Raw genomic sequence first — 22,901 nt, 5'->3', positions numbered from 1 at the left:
GCAATTTTCTTCCTTGAAAATCGCGATCCCGCCCTCAGAGGCCGGGCCCGGCGGCAGCGCCAGCAGCGGGGCGGCGGGGAAACCGCAGGGGCGCGGCGCGCGGCCCGGAACGAGGCGGCGAGGGCGCGGCGCGCGGCCGCGAGGGGGCGGTGGAGCGCGCGTCACGTGGCCGGGGCGGGGCTTGCGCGCCGCCCGCCGCCGGCTCGGCCGCCGCTGCCGCGTCCCATTCATGAGGGCCGCCCGGCTCGGCTGCGGCCCAGGCGGCTCCAGAGGTAGCGGCGGCGGCGGCAGCCCGGGCCCAGCGCGCGTCTCTGGCCGGCCCCGCCCCCTCAGCCGCCCGCCGTCCCCGGAGGGTCCTCGCCGCGGCCCTCCGGCCGCCGCCTCTCCTCCGCTGCCCGCGGGCGCCGGCGCGGGCCGGGAGCGGAGCCGCTGCAGGTAAGCGGGCGCCGGGCCGGGGTCCTCGCGTCCTCCCTCCGGGGCGGGCGTCGCGTGTCTGCGCTTGGGGGGGCCGGTGAGGGCTCGCCTTCGGCGCTGGGCTGCCCTGCTGGAGGCCGGGACCCTCGGGGACGGCGCGGGCCGAGCCGCCCCCTGCCCGTGCCCCGTCCTGTGCCCGCGTCGCCGCTACCGCGCCACGTAGACGCGGCCCCCTCCGCAGCAGGACGGACTCACGGGGTGAGCGGGGGCGCCGGCGGCGGCGGGGTATGCACGGGGACGGGGGGAGCCTCTAAGGACTCACAGCTCTCGCGGCCCCCGCCGCTGCCCGTGGGGATGGTCACCTGGGACCCCCCCACCCCTGGCCTCTAGCGTGGGGCTAGAGCTGCGGCCGAGCGGGTCACGGGGGGCGGCGCGGCGGGAGGCCGCCTCTGCATCCCGCCCCCGGCCATGGGGGAGGGGGCGCCGGGCACGTGATGGCGGCGAAGCTGGGGGCTGGCGAGTTGCTGTTATTTCTTCCCCGCGTTTGTTTGCCCGGCGCCTCCACCTTCAGGTTGTAGACGGGATTCAAGTGTGAGTAGTTCTCTGTTCTCAAACCCTGTTGCCCCCTCCGCAAATCTTAATTTGTAACGAACACGTTCGGATACAGTTTGTGCGGGCAGCCTCTCTCTAAACTTTTAACGCCGGCGGATCACCATTGTCTCCACTCGCCTGAACAAATTAGAAAAGACTATTCTCATTGAAAATTCGAGATGACATTTTGAAGGCATAATTATGCAAAACAGGACCAGGAAGATCATCCTTCTTTTTAGAAAGTACTGGAACTCTGAATACTTGGAAATGCTCTGAAGGATTACTTAACAAGCAGCCTGACTGATTTTTTAATGCACATTTGGGACTTACGTTCCAAATTTTTAATTTAAATTGAAAACCAGTCTCTTGTGTTGGTGTCAAGCCAGGCCTAGTTGAAGTTCTTTGCTCTGTAGAGATGCCGGTTATTACTATTTATTAAAACTTGGTGTGGCTAGTTTATGTTTTGACAATACAAAGTCAGTTTTGAAATATATTTTGGAATATTTACCAATTTAGTAGCCCATAATGGTTTATATGTTAATGGTCTAGTATTGATTGTTTTTTTCTGTGGCTTAAGAATGAAAAGCGTGGCAGGAGATGCTGAAGGGAGAAGCGGCAAAGATGGCAAAAAGGTGCAGGGGAAGGAGACAGGTGACTTAGTCCTTGCTAGGCTGGTCTTCCTAGTGCAGCATCCTCACTTTGCCTTTGACTTTGAAGGATAGTCAACCTCAGGCCGTGCCCAGCCCGAGTATAAAAAGAACAATCCAAAGCCAGGTGTGAAAGCCATCCTAGAAACGGCCTCTTTCCATTAATTGTGTAGTTGATTGTGGTTGATCAGACTCAAGTTATCTCCATGCCCAAATTTTGGTGAGATAGCCATAAGATGCTGGAAGTGAAACGACAGGTTCTGTTTTAATAATTTGATGGCACAGTTGAAAGTCAGCAGAGCTGCATTATGCTTAACAGGAGCTGGAAGTGGAAGCATTTGAAAACCCTTGAAGGCTATTTAGTAAGCACTGTTCAGAAGCAAATAATAGGGTCAGCTGGGGCTTTGTTTCCTTTATTGCTATAAGAATGTATCACCCTCTGCATTGTAATTTTTGGTTTACTGCTGGACCTGGAGTCCCTGAAGGCAAGGCTTCCAGAGCTGCCCAATACTAAGCTCTGAGCTGGCTTTGAGAGGGGACTTGGTAGAGATTTGTCTAATGAAGGTAAGAAGCAGCAGGCACTTTGTCCTCACCAGTGACCTGGGGGTCTGTGGCACTTCCTGAATGAGTTTACTCAATTTCCTTGAATGTTGAGCCTTGAGTGAAGAATCCTGGTGGTGCCACACATTAGAGGTGGCAAAAGGTTCAATTAAGCCCGTGAACATTACAGTGAACATTTTTGCAATGTTTAGTTTAAATATTAATATTTAATTAAAATATGGCCTCGTTCTCTGTGTCAACAGCTATTTTCTATGCTGCTTTGTGTACGTATTTCCTAATAAAAGCACGATAACCCTTAGCGGCAAGCTACATCTTGTTAGGAGGTGGACTCCTGGTCAGAGGTAGATTCAGCTGTCTCCCTTAGGTGCTTAGCAACTTAAGTCAGGACCTTTTAAAAAGCCCAACTTAAATCTTTGCATCTTTAATTTAAGTCCTTTCCTTTTTGCCCTGATCCCAGTGACATTGTGTGTACGTAGTGTATGCATGTTGACTTGCCCTGTCAATTGGCAGGCAGTGGTTTGGAACCTTTATTTTGAAATCCTGTTTTTATGTCTTCTTGTTCCCTTCATTGCTAAATAAGTAGCTATACTTCAGGCTGAGACTCAGAGACTCAGTCTTCTGACCTCTCATTTGCCGCCTTCATGATGAAACAGCGCACAAGTTGGTAGACAGAGCCTCCAGTTGGCAGAATCCTATATAAATTATGTGTCATTAAAACTTTGAAGAGTTTGAAGGTATTTATTCTTGGCTGGAGCAGTAAGTTTTATGACTATATCTTGGTAATAAGACATTTAAATAAGAACTTGTCTTGGTGGCTTTTCTAGCAGTTAATTAACTGCGAATTTTGGACTCCAGATCCCCAGTTGTTGGCTTGATTATTTTAATAACATGCTGGTACTAACATTAAACACTACATGTGTAAGGTTCTGTACTTTTCAAGACAAACGTGAGGGAAAGTTGCTCACTCCTGTGGTCCATGTGAAGCTGCTAGGTCTCTCGGAGAGTCAGTGGCAACCTGCTTGGTGGGGAGGTGCCAGAATCCTGCTGGAGTCACCCCGTTATCATCATGAGGGCCACCCTGCTCCTGATTTGCAGCAGGAAGCTGAGGCCAGAGGGTCTGCCTCTGCCCAACTTCTAGTATATCAAGAGGTAAGAGGAAGAAAAAAGAATCCGTTAGGAGCAAGGCAAAGCCCTTAATGTGACTTTTAGGATTAAAATGATGGTAAAGTAAATTTTTCTTCTAATTTGATTTGCTGACTGCAGTTTAGAGTCTCTTTCCGCTAAAGCCTTTCAGGGCTAAATTTCGAGGCTCTCATTTGTCAGTTTAGGTTGGTGTTAAAATTGTTACCAAGAAGTGAGGCTTCTCACTTACAATGCCTAACAAAATGGTTCCATCATCAGCTCCTTTTTCTGCTTTCATTTTATCTCTGTACAAAGCCAAGGTGGTTTTTATGATTGTTAGAAATGGGATCTTTTAAAATTCTTTTTATTTAGGTCAGATATATAATTTGAGAGACTATATAAATGTATTAGAAAAGGGGTGGAGGAGCTGCCAGAATGTCATCTTTTAAAAATCTATTTAGAATGTAGAACCTATTTTTATAACCTTTGAATTTAGAACTTTACTACTTAGTGTTTATATTTATCTGTAATGTCGTATATTTTCAACATGAACTATCCAAATTAGGCTTTTCTACCTTTTCTTTGAAGGAGAAACATTGGTTCACAGAAAGCACACTTCGTGATGTTTGGGTAGCCAGTGGATTACCTTCCCAACCTTGCCTTTATCCAACTTTTTGACACTAATTAAGCAGTTTTGGAAGTCTTCCTTCTATACATAATTTTGTGAATAGTAACTGGACATTAAATGTGAGCCTATTGCCTTTATTTTATTTCATATCCTTATTTGCTTTTTGTACCAATTCCCTTAATTTTATTTTTTAGTAATATATGTGTATTTGTGTGAACTGCCTAGTTTATTTTCAACCAGGCAGAATATAAGTGAAATTTAAATGGTGATTTATAAATTCGACATTTTCACCTTCTAGGATCTTTTTAATCTTTACTGTACATGAATCTACAATGATCCATTCTCACCTATTTTAGCAAATCTAAATTTCTCATTTTAGTTCTTAAGTCAGTTTTCTCCCTACCATCCCTATTTCTCCCAAACATTTGATCATTTTTTTCAATACCACTTTACTTGATTAACTTCAGCTGTAGGAGTCAAACCCCTTTACATGTGCTGATACTGTTCTTTTGCACTGTTTCCTTGTGTTTGCTCTCCAGTCATCTGTGGCTTTCCTCTAGGCCTTAATCAGTCTTAGGGTAGATATTAAATAACTATTGTATCCTCAGTTTTCTGACACTCCCTGTGAGTAATGCCACTTTGCCTCCTTTGCTTTCTGTAGATGTCAAACTAAGCAGGAGGAGTAGAGGGGAGATGGAAAGAGTATTGAGTGGTAGTAAGCTAGCCTTGAAGGTTTGCAAATTCTACAAGATTTGAAGAGGACAGGAAAGAACATTTAAATATGGGCACCTTTGTAGTATGGCCATAGGAGAGGAGATCTGTTGATTTTTTAAAGTGGGTATAAAGAGGAGAGAGAGGATGAGACCTTCATAGGTTGATGTGCATATGGAGTTCACATAGTGAGCTGAGATGCAAAAGACCACTGTTATTTGCAGTTCATTGGAAATTCTTTGAAGGTTTGGTGTGCTCTCCTGTTGTTTTGATTTTAACTTTCTGGGTCACTTTATTAGTTGAAATTTTAAGTAAGATTAAAGGAGGCCTAAAGGGACATGGATTTGAAAAGTTCAAGAAACATGATTAAATATGCTAATATTTCAAAGAAAAGGGGTACCAGGATCCAGGTTTAGAAATTATTTGGTTTTGGTGGTTGTAACTAAGCTTTATTAGATGAAGAGGAGAAACTAAAGATGGAGAAAGCATCCTTCAGGAACCCTAAAGTTAAGATAGATATGCATATGGTAGCAAGTAACTTCTTTAGTGATTGATTGAACTTCTGCATTTACTTATTTCTGAAATATAATGGGACAGATAATTGACCCAAGGATATTTATTTAAATAGGTTTTAAAATCTATAGTAGGATGGTTTTGTTACCGAAAGTTCAGTACTTGTCCCGAGGCCAAACGAAGAATGAGGACAAGCAGTTTGAGGAAAAGGTAAGAGTAGTTTATTAATTTGCCAGTAAATGAGGAGGATGGCAGGCTTTTGTCTTAAAGAACCATTGCCCTCCCTTTAGGCAGAGATACAGAACTTTTAAATGGGGTTTTCGGGTTTAGCTGTTGCTGTTTAACAGTGGTTTGTCTTCCCGGTTGATCTCATACCTGGTGAAGATGATCCCATGACCTTTGCCTGGACAATTCCGTAGAGATAACTCCTGTGGTTTAAAACAAAGAGCAAAGAGCATTCCTTTGCCCATCTTCCTCAAAAAGGGTGGGGGTTTAAAAGAGACAACTAGTAGAACATTTTGCCCTATTTCAGGCCCTTACTTCTGTTACAGTTTCTTTTTATAAAAATTGTAATTACAAACAAAAAGTTCATTGGTTAATCTGGGATTGCAATCTATTTAGAAGACTTTTTTTTTTAATACATCTGAATAAACAGTGGAATTATATGATGATCAGGATAATCTTTTCACTGCATTATGATGTGACATTTGTTGCTCTTGGCAAGATAGATATATCCAGCCTTACTAGAGACTTGGTGGTTAATTTATTCTAAAAAGAGGTGTCCAGAATGCACATAGCTGTTAAAAGGTATTTGGAAATAATCTATTCAATATAAAGTCATCTGATAATTTGATTATATGATTTTGAATTGTTATCCACTGTGTGCCAGCAAAACCATCAGAGAGTTGATGTGAATTAAAAGCTCTGGGCCGGCCTAGTGGCTCATGCCTGTAATCCTAGCACTCTGGGAGGCCGAGGCGGGTGGATCGCTCGAGGTCAGGAGTTCGAGACCAGCTTGAGCAAGAGCGAGACCCTGTCTCTACTAAAAATAGAAAGAAATTATATGGACAACTAAAAATCTATATAGAAAAAATTAGCCGGGCATGGTGGCACATGCCTGTAGTCCCAGCTACTCGGGAGGCTGAGGCAGTAGGATCGCTTAAGCCGAGGAGTCTGAGGTTGCTGTGAGCTAAGCTGACGCCACGGCACTCACTCTAGCCTGGGCAACAAAGTGAGACTCTGTCTCCACAAAAAAAAAAAAAAAGCTCTGAATTGGTGCTCCTTCAATTGTGTTATGGTATTTTTCCTGACAGTTTATAAACCTGTGGTCCTTGTAAAGTGATATGCTTTTCTTATGAGCTAACATAAGTCAAGGAATATTTGAGCTTAGTGAGGCATCACAAGGAATATAATATACTTTTTGCTTGTTTTGAGATGCTGGGTTATTTTTTCTTTGTAAACATTCCAAAACATCTGCCCACGTAATAAATTTCTTTAAAATCACTAAATATTTTTTGATGAATAATAGGTACCTATTTGACATTATAGCCATAATATCTATTTACATATGAACTATACAGGAATAAGAATTATTTAGGAAAGTATTAACAGAGAAAGCTCTCTGTTTTATGATTTAAAATGTGTGTCAAACAAATGCTTTAAAAGAAAGGACTGATCTTTTGTTGTAGGATTTTCTAACTAGCTCAAATGGCTCAAGATAACTTGCCCAGGTAATATTACTTGAAAGGTAGAAATTTGCAATTTTGAAGTCTTTAATATCTACTCTATCCACTGAGATTCTTAATCTGTAAAATGGTGCTGATATCTACTGCTTAAGAGCACTCAGTATTTCTAGGAAGTGTTTAATGTTTGTGAAAGATTATCATTGTTACTACAGTTTCCTTATTGAACACCTTCTTTGGACTAGGCATTGTGCTAAGTGCTTCATATAAATTATCTCTTTAAGGAGTCATAACAGGCCAAGCTGGTGGCTCATGCCTGTAATACTAGCATTCTGGGAGGCCTCGGGGGGAGGATTGCTTGAGGTTAAGAGTTCAGGAGTTCCAGACGAACCGGAGCAACAGCAAGAGCCTGTCTCTACAAAAAAATAGAAAAATTAGCCAGATGTGGTGGCACACACCTGTAGTCCTAGCTATTGGGAAGGCTGAGGCAGGAGGATTGCTTGAGCCCAGGAGTTTGAGGTTGCAGTGAGCTATGATAAAGCCACTGAACTCTAACTGGGGTGACAGAATGAGACTTTATCCAAAAAAAAAAAAAAAAAAAAATTTTTTTTACAACAACCCTGCCAGGTAGAGATAATAGCCCTGTTTTCTATGTGAGGACACTGAAACTGAAACAGATTAGCCAGAGGCCTCACAGCCATGTGGTGGTAGTGACCTCTTTCCATTGCCCTTGCTCCTGTGGGCAATGCCCAGGGGCTATAACAATTCTTGTGCATTTATTTGATACCCCTACTTCAGTTTTTTAGAGTTTCCTCTGTACTTTTATTAGAACTGGAGAACCTATTCTTAGTGTCAGCATCTAGCACCTGGTAATAGAGGTATGGCACCTGCTGTACAGGAGCTGTGGGTTTCTCTCAATCATTTAGCTATGCAAGCCCAATTGTGCCACGGAGAAGTACCAGCCAAAAAGATAGTGGAGATGATTTGGGTCCACCATGCCTACTTGGTGCATGCTGGAATGAGTTCACATGCTATTCAGTGTGAATCTGAAGTTCCTCTGCCTGCCTTTCATAGTACGAGCATGTCACTGGGCTGAAACTGGATCAAGTGTCTAAAAGCTTTGTTTTTCATACAGCATACCCCCTAAACTCAAACTAAATATGATTCCCCAGGCTCAGCCTGAGAGGAAGGTTATTCTCTTTTAGTCTTGGGAAGGAGGAAATGGGGTCAGTTGGACTATTTGAGACATGGTATGTCAGTATCCACCGTACCTTCTTCAAGGATTTTCCCTGTTTATTTCGACTGTTCCTGATTTGACTAAGTGTACATCATAACCCTGGGTTACATGGGACTGGACTGTGTGTGGAAGGATCATTAAGTTTTAGAGTTGAATAGAGCTTCCAGCCTTTCATTCTGTTCAGAAGTCCTTGTGCCATCACATTGTTGGTATCTAACTAAAACCACTAATAACAGCTGAGTATTGAGTTCTTTTTGAACAAATTTTTCTTTTAAACTAGTGCTTTCTTCAGTATATCATTTAACTCACTTGGTAACTACATCTGCAGATAATCTCCCCTCTGATGGAGGTTTCATGGTGTTTTACTCAGGGTAATTGAATAAATGATTGATTTATCAGCTCTGATATAGAAGATCCTTTCATTAAACAGGTATACACTCATAGAACCGTAGGAATTCCCAAATTCATGAGTACACTTTTGTTATATTATTTACTCAGTTGTCTCTTTTGTAATATGGAGATAACAATACCTACCTGACAGGCTGGTTCTGAAGATTAAATGAGGTTATGTGTTAAACCAGAACCATCAGCCACTTAGAAGTCCAGAGGCAGGCCACGGGCTGGGACCTCTTACTAGGCCAGAGATGCCAGTGTTGAGAGAGTCACAGGGCAAAGGGCACAAGGCACACTGAACGTCCTTCTTGCTCTTGCTCTGAAGTAGCTTATAGTGTTGTAGGGGAATTAAGTGTCTCCTGTATACAGCAGAATTTTATAAAACAGGGACAGGGAGGAATTGGAAAGGGAGTACTGCGTGAGAGTCAAAGGAAATATCTGGGAGAGAGCTCTGTGCTTATATTTTTAGCATGAGAATATGATGTTTAGATGAAAGATTATTTTTCTTTGAGACATTAAAAAAGTTTCATGTGCTTGCTTAAAATTATTGACCCAAAACCTTTACCTTCGTAATGTCAGAGTTAACGATTTTGTGTACAAATCTTATATAGAACACAGCATGTGTTTAAAAAGTAAAAACCTTTTGACTTTTGCCACCACTTCGTCTATGAGTTTTGTTTATATGGGATTTAGATAGAGCCTTCTGTTTGTATCTAGAATGTGACTCCTAGAAAGCAGAGTTGTCTTCCATACCCAGTATATAGTGCAGGTGAATGCTTAAAAATTGTTGTTGACTAGTTCATAAAGCCTCTAGTAATTAACATTTTTCTATAAACTCTAATATTTGATTTTCATTGAAATGGACACCAATTTCCTTAAAAAACCATATGAAATTTTATTCTCTACTATTTGAAAACTACTACTAGTATCCCTATATTGTTATGGTGGCTGATTTTTTTTTTTTTTTTTTGAGTCTTCTGAATGTCATTCTTTTAAATGGTAGCTAAATCTTTCAGTGGTATCCGTGCCCTCAAATGGAACAGGTTTTAGTGTTAGGACATCTCCCTGCTCCAAGTGAATGAACTAGATAATAGGAACTTTGCTATATTTAAATTTCCTCGTTCATTTGTTTTTTCTTGTTAGTGTTGAGACATACCTAAAGCTCAGCTGCATCACAGATGCTGATGCTGAGAGTTGGAAAAGAGCTTTTCCTAATTAAAAGCAAAACAAAACAAAAAAACCCTATAATGCGTATATTTGCTTGGTGTTTATTTTCTTTCCTCTAGTAGTTTTCATTTCTGTAAATATGATTGTTTTTCATAAGGCTATATGACATACTAGTTATATTCATCTTTGAAATTTTAAAGTATATCATTTTTATATGTAGTTTAAACATTCAAATACCTATTATTATGAGGTTTATAATGAACAATACCAGTTTTCTTTCTCACTGCTGGTTATTGCTTCCTAGAAAAAGCTTCTTTCAATTCTTTTCCCTGGAAAAGAATTGTGGGATTTAACTCCACGTTTGTGTGCTTACACTGCTATAGCTTGGTTTTTCAATTTAAGACATTTTCTATTGATTTCCTGCTATGCAAAATAAGGATTCATTGCTCTTATATAACTTTCTGTCTCCCTTATGCCAACCCCCCAATATAATTATATCATTTTTTCTCAAAATTCAGTGTTTGTTTTCATGATTAAATATTGTTCAAAACTAAGCATGTGCAATGATTTTATTTCTTCACCAGTTCAAATTTTTATTTTCTCTGGAGTCAGCACTTGTTCTATTGCTTTACTTTTTTCAGTGCCAATCACAAATTCAGGCCCCTGGTTTCTGACAGGACTGTAGAACTCCTCAGTGCAATCAGTACCTCACTTTGAATCCCTGTAATTTCCTGTGTTGAATCCTACGTCATAGATCTCGGGTCTTACTCTCTCTTGGTGTGCATCCTCATTTTGGTGGAGTACATCCTCCAGCAGCTTTTTGAGAAAGGGAAGTAAATTCTTTGTGATCTTATATGCCTGAAAACTTTATTTTAGTCTCATACTTAACTGATAGGCTAGCAATGGAATGCTAGAATGGAAATAGTTTTCCTTTAGAATTTGGAATTGTTACCATTAAGAAGTGAGAAGTCTCAAGCCTTTTTAATTTCTGTTTCCCTCTCATTCTCCCTCTTCCCATCCTTTCCCCACTCCCATTTTTTTTAGCATCTTTACTTTATCTCTTTTTAAAGTATCTCTTATTACTTTATCATCTTGTGATGAAGTGCCCTGGTTTGTGATTTGCCATCTCATCTCAGTCCTTGGACCGAGTGATCAGAATACCTGGGAAGTACCCTCCTCACTTGGCTTCACAGTGACCTCACTCTTGGCCTTGTTTTATTACTAGCACCTGGCTAGCTGGCAGGTGTGTCACCAGAATTTCCGCAGGTCAGAGACCATGAAAACATCCAGAGAAGCTAGTGGGTGCTTCTCAGGCCTGCTAAGGCTTCTCCCCACATGCAGAATCATCTGCAGCTGTATGTGCTTCTGAAGTTGGGGCAGTGGTTGGCACTGGGTGCTGTACCTTCGGTTGAAGACATGATGTATATCCTGCTTTGTGTAGCCATGTCCACATGGCGATTTCTGACTCCTCACATGCCTTTAACATTGTTGGTGTCTCTCTGATGTGACTGCCTTTGGTGGTGCCCACGGCAGTTACGTCAGAAAGGCAGGTAGCTCTTGATCGTTTGAACTAGGCATCTGGTGGGAACTTTCAGTTTGGAAAATCGTGTCTTTGACTCTGGGAAATTTTCTTGTATGATAATCATCCTCTCCTCTTTTTTTCCTGTTACTGTACTTTAAAAAGCGTACAAATTAGGTACTGGGGCCCTTTTGGATTGATACTCTGACATGCATTTTTTTCCTCCTTTTGCCCATTCCTTTATTATCCTTGTATTTTCTGGGAGATTTGCTTGCTACTTTATCTTCCAACCCTACTATCTGTAGAATTTCTGAATTTTATTGTTGTGGGGTTTTTGTTTTTGTTTTTGTTTTGAGACAGGGTCTTGCTCTGTTGCCCATGCTGGAGTGTGGGGCGGTGGCAGCGCTCATAGCTCACTGCAACCTCGAGTGCCTGGGTTCAAGGTTTAAATATTTCTCTCATCTCAGCCTCCCAAGCGTGCCGCCATGCCTAGCTAATTTTTTTGAGACAGAGTTTTGCTGTGTCTCCCAGGTTAGAGTGCAGAGGCATCATCATAGCTCACTGCAACTTCAAAGTCCTGCACTCAAGCAATCCTTCTGCCTCAGCCTCCCAAGTAGCTAGAACTACAGATGCGTACCACCACACCCGGCTAATTTTTCTATTTTTTGTAGAGATGAGGTCTTGCTGTTTCTCAGGTTGATCTCAAACTTCTGGCCTCAAGTAATCCTCCCACCTCAGCCTCCCAGAGTGCTAGGATTACTGGTGTGAGCCAATGTGCCCAGCCAATGTTTAGATTTCCAAGAGGGCTTTCTGGGATGTTCATTTTCATTAGCATCTTGTTGTCTTTCATGGATTCAGTATTTTCTCTTGCCTCTGACATTATTATGGTGTTTAAAGAACATCTTTACATTGTCTCTATTTCTTTCCCAAAAAAGTTCCCATTTGTTTTAATTTCTTTTATGTTAGACTCTCCTCAAATGTCTGCTATTTGTTGGTTATTTGTTTATGTGTAAGAGTGAGACTGAACAACTGATTGGAACTGCTTTGTGCATGAGCTGGACTTAAGTGCTGGTCACCCTCAGGATGGGGAATCAGGTAGGGAGTTCCAAATACCAGTTGATAAATTCCTTGCAGAAAAATCTGCTCAGTGTCCTATTTGAGGTAACTAGTGTTCTAGGAGCTAAGGAGTGAGGGGGAGGGTAGCTCTGACCTGAGCCTTCCCTAAGTTTCTGTAAAGTGATGCAGCTTGCTTCCTCTTGGTGGTATTTCTTCTGTCAACTCTGGCAGATTTGCTAAGTCAGTTATCTCTCTTCCACCCGTTACTTTACTTTTTTTTTTTTTTTTTTTGAGACAGAGTCTCACTCTGTTGCCCGGGCTAGAGTGAGTGCCGTGGCGTCAGCCTAGCTCACAGCAACCTCAAACTCCTGGGCTTAAGCGATCCTGCTGCCTCAGCCTCCCAAGTAGCTGGGACTACAGGCATGCGCCACGATGCCCGGCTAATTTTTTTTTTTGTATATATATATTTTAGTTGTCCATATAATTTCTTTCTATTTTTAGTAGAGACGGGGTCTCACTCTTGCTCAGGCTGGTCTTGAACTCCTGACCTCGAGCGATCCACCCGCCTCGGCCTCCCAGAGTGCTAGGATTACAGGCGTGAGCCACCGTGCCCGGCCTACTTTACTTTTTAATGGACTTTTGTTGTTTAGAACAGTTTTAGATTTGTAGAAAAATTGAGAAAATAGTATAGAGTTCCCATATAGCCTGCAGTGAGCTTCCCATTATTAACATCTTGCATTAGTCTGATACATATTTGTTACAATTAATGAGCCAATATTAGTATATTATTTTTAACCAAAGTCTATGATTAATTTAGATTTCCTTTGTTTTACCTAGTGTCCTTTTTCCCTTCCAAGTTACCACGTTACATTTAGTTGTTCGTATCTCCTTAGGCTCTTCTTGGTGTGGCAGTTTCTCAGACCTTCTTTATCTTCAATGACCTTGACAGTGTTGAAGAACAATTTTGTAGGATGTTCCACTGTTAGATTTTCTTATATTTTTCTCATAATAAGACTGGATTAATATGGGTTAATCCATTGATGTGGATTAATAGGAGGAAGACCACAGAGTTAAAAGTGTCGTTCTTATTACATTGTATCAAAGGTACATACTGTCAACATGATTTGAGTGTTAATGTTGGCCTTGATCACCTGGTTGAAGTAGTGTTTGTTGGGTTTCTCCACTGTAAAATGAGTCTTTTTTCCCTCCTCCATTCTGTATTCTTGGAAGTCACTCTGCCCACACCTAAGGAGTAGGGAGTTACACTCTCTATCTTTAAGGGTGGAATATCTATATAAATTATTTGGAATTCTGCATAGGAAATGATTATCTTCTCCCCCATTTATTAATTTATTCAATCTTTTATTTATATTGGAACAGACTCATGGATATTTATTTTATACTTTGGGTATAATCCAGTGCTATTTTATTATGCTGCCCGAATTGTTCTAGCTTTGGCCACTGGGAGCTCCTTCAGTTGGTTCTTGTGTTCCTTTGGTGTATCTTCACCAATGGGGGGTTTTGTTTTGCCCACTTCCTTACTTCCTGGTCTCGCATTCATTCGTTATCTTCAGAAAACTTGACCTCTTTCATTTCCTGTCATCTCTAACCATTTTCTTTGTCCTTGTGAGTTACCTCTTTTGTATTTCTTTACTGTTAAATTAGTGAGCATATTAGTTTCCTAGGGCTGTGTTAACAAAAGCACCACAGATTTGGTGGCATAAACAGCAGAAATTTATTGTCTCACAGTTCCAGGTTGTCAGCAGGGTTGGTTCACGCCTCTCTCCTAGTTAGTGTTTGGTGGTTTGCTGGCAGTCTTTGGCATTCCTTGGCTTGTAGATGTATCACTCCATCTCTTCATCTTCATATGTCATTCTTCCTGTGTGCTGTGTGTCTGTCTCTCTGTCCAAATTTCCCCTTTTTATAAGAACACCAGTCCTACTGGATTAGGACCAACCCTGCTGACCTCATTTTAACTTGATTACCTCTGTAAAGATCTTGTGTCCAAATAAGGTCGCACCTGAGATACCGTGGGTTAAGGCTTCAACTTATCTTTTTTGAAGGGCACCGTTCAACCTATAATAGTGAGTTTCAAGAGAGTGTGGAGATAAAGCATGTGACACCCTCTGGGTTTAACAGGATGTCTGGTTACGATAGTATTTTTAAAGATGCTTTTAGACACATCTGTCTTCAGTAAAGATCAGAAAGAAACTCTCAGGAAATAATTTTTAGATTACAATTGGAGACTTTTGTTCAGACTTGTGACTGCTAAAATTTCTGCTGGTTCTTGAATGTCTAATGGCTTAGTATCTGAGTTGTCTCATTTTTTACTCTTGCTTTGTTTCTAAAGTAATTTGAAGGTTGGCAAAATGACTAAAGAAAGAACAGCAGCAGTATCTTGTGAGAAAGTAAATGCTATCTATATCTCGGCATAGTTACGGGAACACATTGGGCAGGTTCTGTTGCTCTGTCCCCCTATGTTAATTATACTCTACTTCAGATTAGAAAAAGCTGTTCTGGAGCTTTGTTGTTTTTAAAAAACTGTCATACATTTTCCTGTTTTGGGCTCTCCAACTTCTTTACCTAAAAGGAGCCTATCCTGCCCTTCCTCCCTCACTTTATGGCAGCAACATCGCGTTTTAATAGTTTTCCCAGTCTAACTGATGTTGTCGTCCTGGTCATCTCTCTCCCTCCATTAGAATGTAAGCACTATGAGGGCAGGCACCTTTTCAGTGAAGTTTACTGCTTGATCCCCAGCTCTCAGAATAGAAACTTCTGTTGAACAGATCAATGAGTGAAACGAGCTTATTTTTCAGCGTTCCAAATGTTGCTTCACTGACTTGCCGTTGCTCTTGGACATCTTTCTCTCTTGTTGAAGTAGCTCAGTGTGAAGGTCAGCTTGTGACAACACACTGGTGCAGCCTTACTTGGTGAGTGTTTTGCAAAGCTGCATAAAAATAGCCCGAACCCGAGTGATGGTGGCGCTGACAGCAGCAGTACAGTCGAAGTGGCCATAGCCTCTCCCTCTGTCCTCTCAGAGCCAGGAAAGGGAGGTCTCCTTGTGTCCCCCCTGTAAAGCAGGGCATGAAACTTGATTGTCATTGGGAAAGACGCCCCCATCTTCACAGCCTCTCCCTGTTTCCCTAGGCCCCTTTGCAGATGAAGGCAAAGGATGCCTGGAGCTGCAACGTGTCCCTGCTTCTTCACCTCATGGTCACCGTATTTTGTGTAACTGAGATAAGGAGACCCAGGTGCTTCCAGAGAGAGGAGTGGAGAAACGGTGAATTTGTGCTTCCCAATCTAGTAGGCTTCCCTCTGGGGAAGCTGGGGGCTGCATCCCCGAGAGCTGAAGGCAAGAGAAATTGGAGGTGTTTGAAAAACTGAGTGTGTGCCATCGAGGTGGGCAATTCTGGTCACTTTTATGGCATCAGCTAAGTAAGCTGATGAATTGGTGCTTGTTCTTGTTTTTTTTCTTTTTTTGAATTGTACCTCTAGTAATCATGGAAGATCCTTTTCTCTACCTGTAGGAGTCATTAAATGATGAGTGATGCAGTAGGTGAGGTTGGTGAATTGTTTATGCAGCAGAAGTCACCTTTTAACAAAAGCTGTGGCACTGTCTTGATTTAATTGGGGCACACTGCAGAGTTACAGGCACAGTGGCCTGGCATTCTGATGATGTCTCCAAGGTGACTGCTGTACTTTTGCTCTCATTAATATTCCTTAGAATTTCAGTTAGGTTTAGGAAAATGCAGGCTTCAAAAATGAAGCGTACATATTTATGAAGCGTTGACCCTGGCACCTCTTAGGCAGAAGTTTACGGTTGGCTTTGGAGTTTGAAGCAAGTGTGGTGAACTTGGTGCCCTTGGCAAGGTCTTTGTAAAACTGAGTGATGCTCTGGGGGGAAGGGGTAGAGCATGGGTCTGTTGTTCTGGAAGATACACATATATGAGGCATTTGATAGATAGTAGAGATACTGTCCTGGGATGTGAGCAAATAGTCATTTCTTTTGCGTAGCTTCATCACGCCTGCTGAAATGGTGGTGGTGGATGATATAATTGATTGACATTATAAATAACAGATGTAACACTTTTAGTAAGTCTAAAGTTTGCCCATAAGATCTAATTACCTCAAGTTCTTCAGATGTGCCCTCCATTATATCAATACATGTATAATAAGGAAACTCTTGGTAATCCTATTAAAACACACGTAGCTGTGAAGGACACAATCAAATGTACATTGCCCACTTTAGGGGCAGGACATGCATTTCCACAGTGTCACTCTGGAAAACATTTTGAAACATCCCCCCCCTTTTTGAGCTGCTTTCAGTGCCTTGTCCTTTTATCCTCAGTGGTGGAAAATCTTTAACATTCAAGGTAGATTAGATTTTTTGAAATAGCCAGAAGCCATTCAGAGTAACATCTGGTAAATCATGCATGTCAGAGATGAATCATACTGACTTTTGGACTCTAAGAGTTGTGTGACTATATAGTAATGATGCTGATTTTTATCTTGTGTAGTACCAGAATTTAAAGATAGTTCTTCTAGAAAGAGGAGCACTGATATGCTGGACAGTGGTGGATCACTGGAATCAATTTATTGTAGCCTTCAGAGGTGATTAATTTAAAAGACAGCATTCATGTTGAACAGAGTTAGATGCTGAGTGTAGGTGTGACTAAACAGTTTTATACCAAAACTTGGAAGAAGGGAAAACACTGGGGAAGGGTGCCTTACCTGCCCGAAGAGGCGACGTTGGGGAGGCCCATCCGAGAGCACTAGTTTTTATCCTAAGGTCATTCCTTCCAACCCTGTAGTTCTTCTGACTCATTTAAGTCTTGTTTTGACTATTTGGGGCTAGGATGTGAATTAGACTCATACTATTTGTACAAATAGACTGAGGGGTGGTGTTCTGTTGGATGGGCCTTAAGGAATGGGGAAATGGTTTGAGAAGCTAACACAAAGAGATGTAAACAGCTCTTGACTGAAATGGAAATTTAGATTTAGAACGCCATTTGTTTACTTTCCTGTGCTCCTCACCTACAGAGTGAGCTCCTTGATGGCAGGGATCCCATCCTGTCATCTGCTAGGCACCTACTATGGCATAGGTCTTGGAACTATTTAATTCCCCCCCCCCCCGCCCCCCGCCAATGAAAAGGAAGAAAACTAACACTAAGCAGTTAGTAGTTTCCAGATGCCACATCATGGAATCCTCACAGCAATCCTACCTGATAGGTAGACTCCTGCTCTATGAAGGGGTCCTATGAAGCTCAGGTCAAGCTGAAGCTGAGAAAGGTTAAACGCTGGGGGTTCCGTGGTAAGTGGGAGAGTTGCCGTGTAAAACTCATCTGTCTAAATTCAGAGCCCAAGTTACGTACCTGCTGGCCCACCTCTAACGTATTTGTGGAGACCCAGCCAGAGCAGGCTTATAAATACAGGGCCAATTACCATCTGTCTAAACCAGTGGTTCTGACTGGGGGTGATTTTTGCCCTCAGGGGACATTCAGAAATGACTGGAGACATTTTGGTTGTCACAGTTAGGGAGGGTCCTGCTGGCATCTGGTGGTTGGAGGCCAGGGATGCTACATTCCTCCTCACCTCCCAAAGAATTAATTATCTGACCTCAAATGTCAATATTAGGAGACTGAGAAACCTGGGTCTAAACTGTTAAAAGCTATAAATCCAAAGAAAAGATAAATATTTGAGGTGATGGATATCCTAATTACCCTGAGTTGATCATTACACATTGTATACATGTATCAAAATATCACATGCACCTGTAGGATAAGTACAACTCTGATATATCAGTTAAAAAAATACAAAAGCAAAAAGCCAGTCACCACCACCCATGGCTTGGCCTCCATTGCCACCAAAGGTCCTGCAAAAGCCTCTTCCTTTTCCCAGGCGTCCTGGAGCCTGAACACAGGTCTGCTGCACAGATTTTAGGAGCAGTTTGGCTTGTGATTATCACCTGTTCCCTTAGCTAAATTATCATCAAAAAAATTTCTTAGAGGTCTGAAAAAAAAAAAAAAAAGAGAAAAACAGACACTGTCTCTGTGTTTCGGGTTTGTAATATGCAGGGCCCAAGGTTAAAGGCAGTACTGGTACCTGGCATATAAGTAGGTACTAGGAAAGTGTTTGTTAAATGAGTATTTTATTTCCATAGCCGCATCCTTCAGTGATAGCCATGCATTTAGGTACATTCTGTACTACATTTTAATGACTGTTGTTACATGGTAAAAGGCTAGATTGAGCATATTTTAACTGTTTTGGCTTGGAAGTAATTGAATTTTTCAGTACCTGCGTGTTCTCATCTTTTAAATAGCAGTTTGGTTTAGAATCAGAGGTTTTTTACTTGGAGTCCACGTACTGGCCCACATAGAAGGTTCCAGCAGATACTCAAACCACAAAACTGTACATGGTTGTGTGGGTCTACATGTATGCTGCTGGTTTGTACCTTTCTGTAAAGAAGGTGCATTCCAGAGCTCAGTTGGGTTCTTAGAAGTGAGAATGGCACAAACTACCCTTGGACTATATATTCTTTAAGGTTACTTTTAGATGTTTATAAGCTTAATTTAGGAATTTGAATTGAGATCAGAAGTGGATTTGTTTTGGTCCAATGTGATTATTTTGACCAAACGAAGAAGCTCTCTGTTACGCATAGGTATGCGTAAACTGAAAACTGTGTGTAATTTTTTGTTGAAGTCATTGCTATGGAATCACTATGCCCATGGTAAAAATTAGGTTGTAGGAAATACTTAATTGCTTTCTATTTAGTAGAGATGAATGCTCAGAAAACTTTAGTTTTTGCAGTGTCAGATTGTTTCACCTAGAAGGGTACAGAGAAATTATCCAAAAACTCATTTTTTAGTTGAGGAAATTGAGGGCTTGTGATACTCAATGACTTGCTCAAATGACCTAGCAAGTTAGTGACAGTGTAGGAATGGAAAGTGATGATATTCATTGCCAAGAATGAATATATTCTCATTTTAACTCTGGGTCATATTGACATTGCTTCAGGTTTCAGTTAGGATTTCATTGTATAATTTTCTTATTGTGGTAAAAGACATATAAAAGTTACCATTTTAACTATTTTTAAGATTTAGTGGTATTAATTACATTTACAGTGTTGTACATCTATTACCACTATTTCCAAAACATTGTTTCCATTACCCTGCTCTCCACCCTTGGTAACGTCTGATCTACTTTGTTTATGAATTTTGCCTGTTTCATAAGTGGAATCATACAATATTTGTCCTTTTGTGTCTGACTTATTTCATTTTGCATGTCTTCAGGGTTCATCCATGTTATAGCATGTATCAGAACTTCATTTATTTTTGTGACTGAATAATATCCCATTATATGGATATATAAATTTTGTTTACCCATTCATCTGTTGGTGGACAATTATGTTTCCACATGTTGGCTATTGTGAACAATGCTGCCATGAACACTGGTGTACAAGTATTTGTTTGAATCCTTATTTTCAGTTCTTTTTGGTTATATACCAAGGAGTGGAATTGCTGGATTATATGGTAATTCTATGTTTAGCTTTTTGAGGAACTGCCAAACTATTTTCCACAGTGGCTAATACTATTTTATATTCTCACCAAGGATTTCGATTTCTCTACATTATTTTCACTTATTTTCCTTTTTTTTTTTTTTAATTGTAGCCATCCTAGTGAATATGAAGTGGTATTTCATTGTGGTTTTGATTTGCATTTCCTTAATGATTAATGGTATTGAGCATCTTGTCCTTACTGGCCATTTGTATCTCTTCAAAGAAGAGATGCTTATTCACATCCTTTGTATTTTAATTAAGTTGATTGTCTTTCTGTTGTTGATTTGTGGGAATTCTTTATATGTTCTGTATAGTAAACTTTTACCAGATACATGGTTTGCAGATATTTTCTTCCATTTTTGTACATCTTTTCTATTTCTTCATGATGTCCTTTGATGCAAAAAATTTTTTTAATTTTGATGAAATCCAACTTATCTACTTTATGTTTTGTTACTTGTGCTTTTGGTGTCATATCTAAGAATCATTTGCCAAATCCAAGATCATGAAGGTTTACCCCCATGTTTTCTTCTAAGAGTTTTATGGTTTTAAGTCATTGGTCCATTTTGAGTTAATTTTTTTGTATATGGTGTGAAATAGGGCTCCAACTTCATTCTTTTGTATATAGAGTCTAGTTGTCTCTGCACCATCTGTTGAAGAGGCTATTCTTTCTCCCCATGGAATGGATTTGGCACCTTTGTCAAAAATCAATTGGCCATAAATGTTTGTGTTTATTTCTAGTGTCTAAATTTTATTCTGTTGCTGTGTATGTCTGTCTGTATGCCAGTACCACACTGTTTTGATGACTATAGCTTTATAATAAGTTTTGAAATAAATTTAAGTTTTCCAACTTTGTTCTTTTTCAGTATTGTTTTAGCTATTCAGGGTTCCTTGTAACTCCATATGGATTTGAGGTTTTGGGGATTTTGATAGGGAATCGTGTTGCATCTGTAGATCATTTTAGGTAACATTGCCATCTTAACAATATTAAGTTTTCCCATCCGTGAACACGGATGTCTTTCTGTTTTATTTACTTAGATCATCTTTGTTTCAGTAGTGTTTTATAATTTTAATTGTGTAAGTTTTTACCTTCTTGGTTAAATTTATTTCTAGGTATTCTTTTAGATTCGTTGCATAATATTTGAGATTTTTAAAATACCTAGCACGTTAAATCTGAGTTTCAATTTAAGTAATAAGTCCTAGGGTACTATGAAAGACGTCTTGAGCTCTAGCTGATTGTCCTGGAATCTATATCACATAACCTCTCTGAGCCTCTTTTTCTTCATCTGTAAAATAAAGGGATAAAGCAAATCTGTCTTTCATGGAAGTTGTATAGATCAGAGATAATATATGCAAAGGACTTACTCCAGGGTGTGTCTCAGAGTAAGTACTAGATAAATAGTGCTAAGCTGCCAGGATTGTATTTTCTTATATGGTTTCAGTGTAAATACTTATGTATATATGGTTTATTATATAACTTTTCATGAACGTTTAGCCTAGGTTTTTTGTTTACTCCTTTTCACATTCAGAAGTTTTGTGATTAAAGTATACATTAAAAACTTGAATAAAATTAATTTGTTGTGAAAGCTAATGATTTTTACACAAACTGAATGTCTGTTCCTCAGAGAGCCTTTTTATAAAGTATGTTGAGTCTGGAAGAAAAATAAATTGTAACAAAATGCTGTACTTGTATTTCAATGGTGCTCTATCCTCAGGAGAGGGGAGCGTTTCTTCTAGTGTTGGTTTTAGATTGTATGTCTCTTGGCTTTTTGGATCCTATCTGTGTCCTGACATTGTAAGGTTAAATTTTAGCTATCACAGGCATTTAACTTCCAAGAGTAGCAAAGATGACTTTACTTTCCCCTTTTTATTTTACTACTGAGTGCATTATTTGAGGCTTTACCCTCACCAGAGAATGCAGTTACTCCTTCATCTGTATGTCTATGATGTAACTATTGTCATGTATAAAACTGGGTATCAGTGCTGCAATTTTTCTCTTACACATCTTTGTCGAACTTTAGATTGAAGTAGGCAGATTCAATTTCTGAAGGCAATAATCTAAGAATTCTGTTTACTTTCATTTTAACTTAAATTTCGCCAGTTAAATAAAATCCTTGCTTTGTAATAGACTTAGATGTAGCATTGGAATTTTCTGAACATTGTAGAAGTAAATTCCTTATCATTCTCATAGCAAATTATATTAGCCATTTTTTGCTGTTCATTATTTCCTGAAGACCACAAATGAACCCACATATAAGAATATGAAATGTTGCACATTCTGATGGGGAAATAGAGTGGCAAGATGCAGTCAGAGGTTGAGAAGCATGGATGTTTGAAAAAGAAGCAGAAGTTGGGGAAGAGAGTTGACCACAGAAACAAAGCAGTGTTGCCTGGTTCTTTTGGGGGCCCACTGAAGGCCCACAGGTCGATAATTCGTACTGTCGCCCATCTCCTCCCAGCAGCAGTCCTGATGATTTTTTATTAAAATGAAAACCCCAACTGCATGGGTGGTATTTTCTTGAAGCCTACTAATATGATACAGAGCAAACTGTTAATTAAACATCAACAATATGGTTAAAAGCAGAGGCTCCAGACTCAGACAAACCTTGGTTTATAATCCCGGCTTTTCCACTTGCCAGCTGTGAGACTGAGCAAGTTCTCACTGTTGATGATGGTTATGTCAGTTGTTTGTTTATGTCCTCTGTGCTTTTATCTTTTGAGATCCTAGTGTGTGTATTATTTGTGTGAGCTTTATATACGATAGAATTATTACATTCTCCCCAAGAAACTACACATCCAGGAGATTGTTGCTCAGTTTCTGGTTTATAAGCACAATACTTAATCAACATTACAACAGCCGTCATTTCTGTAGATGGAAGGAGGTGGCGGGAAGGAGAGTGCCAACTAATCACAAATATTTTTATAATAAAGACTTTTATGTAATTGTTTGCAAGAAGTTAAAGAAATCACAGCAACAAAATAATTAAAACAACCATCACTCAGTTTTTCAAGTCCAGAAAACCTTGAATTAGAAATGTGGAGAGCGAGCTGTAAAAGGGAAAATTCCTCTCAAGAGTCAAGGAATGTGAGTATGATTGACATTGACTG

At 40.4% G+C, this 22,901-nt stretch overlaps 1 protein-coding gene across 2 annotated transcripts in view; it reads left to right on the top strand.

Annotated features, from left to right (window-relative positions):
* Positions 1-291: 291 nt before the first annotated feature.
* Positions 292-22,901, top strand: part of LPIN2 (lipin 2) — an 85,965-nt gene continuing 63,355 nt past the window's right edge. Inside the window, exon 1 of one of the 2 annotated variants that reach the window (XM_069468542.1) lies at positions 292-435. The gene's annotated coding sequence lies outside the window, so the exon portion shown is untranslated. Of the gene's footprint in view, positions 436-964; positions 1,006-22,901 lie in introns of those variants that run through there. The other variant, XM_069468539.1, reaches the window with a different exon arrangement.

Source organism: Eulemur rufifrons, chromosome 5, assembly GCF_041146395.1.
Source record: "Eulemur rufifrons isolate Redbay chromosome 5, OSU_ERuf_1, whole genome shotgun sequence".
Lineage (NCBI taxonomy): Eukaryota > Metazoa > Chordata > Mammalia > Primates > Lemuridae > Eulemur > Eulemur rufifrons.
The sequence above is the reverse complement of the archived record's forward strand: the minus strand, read 5'-3'. Positions and strand labels throughout refer to the sequence as shown.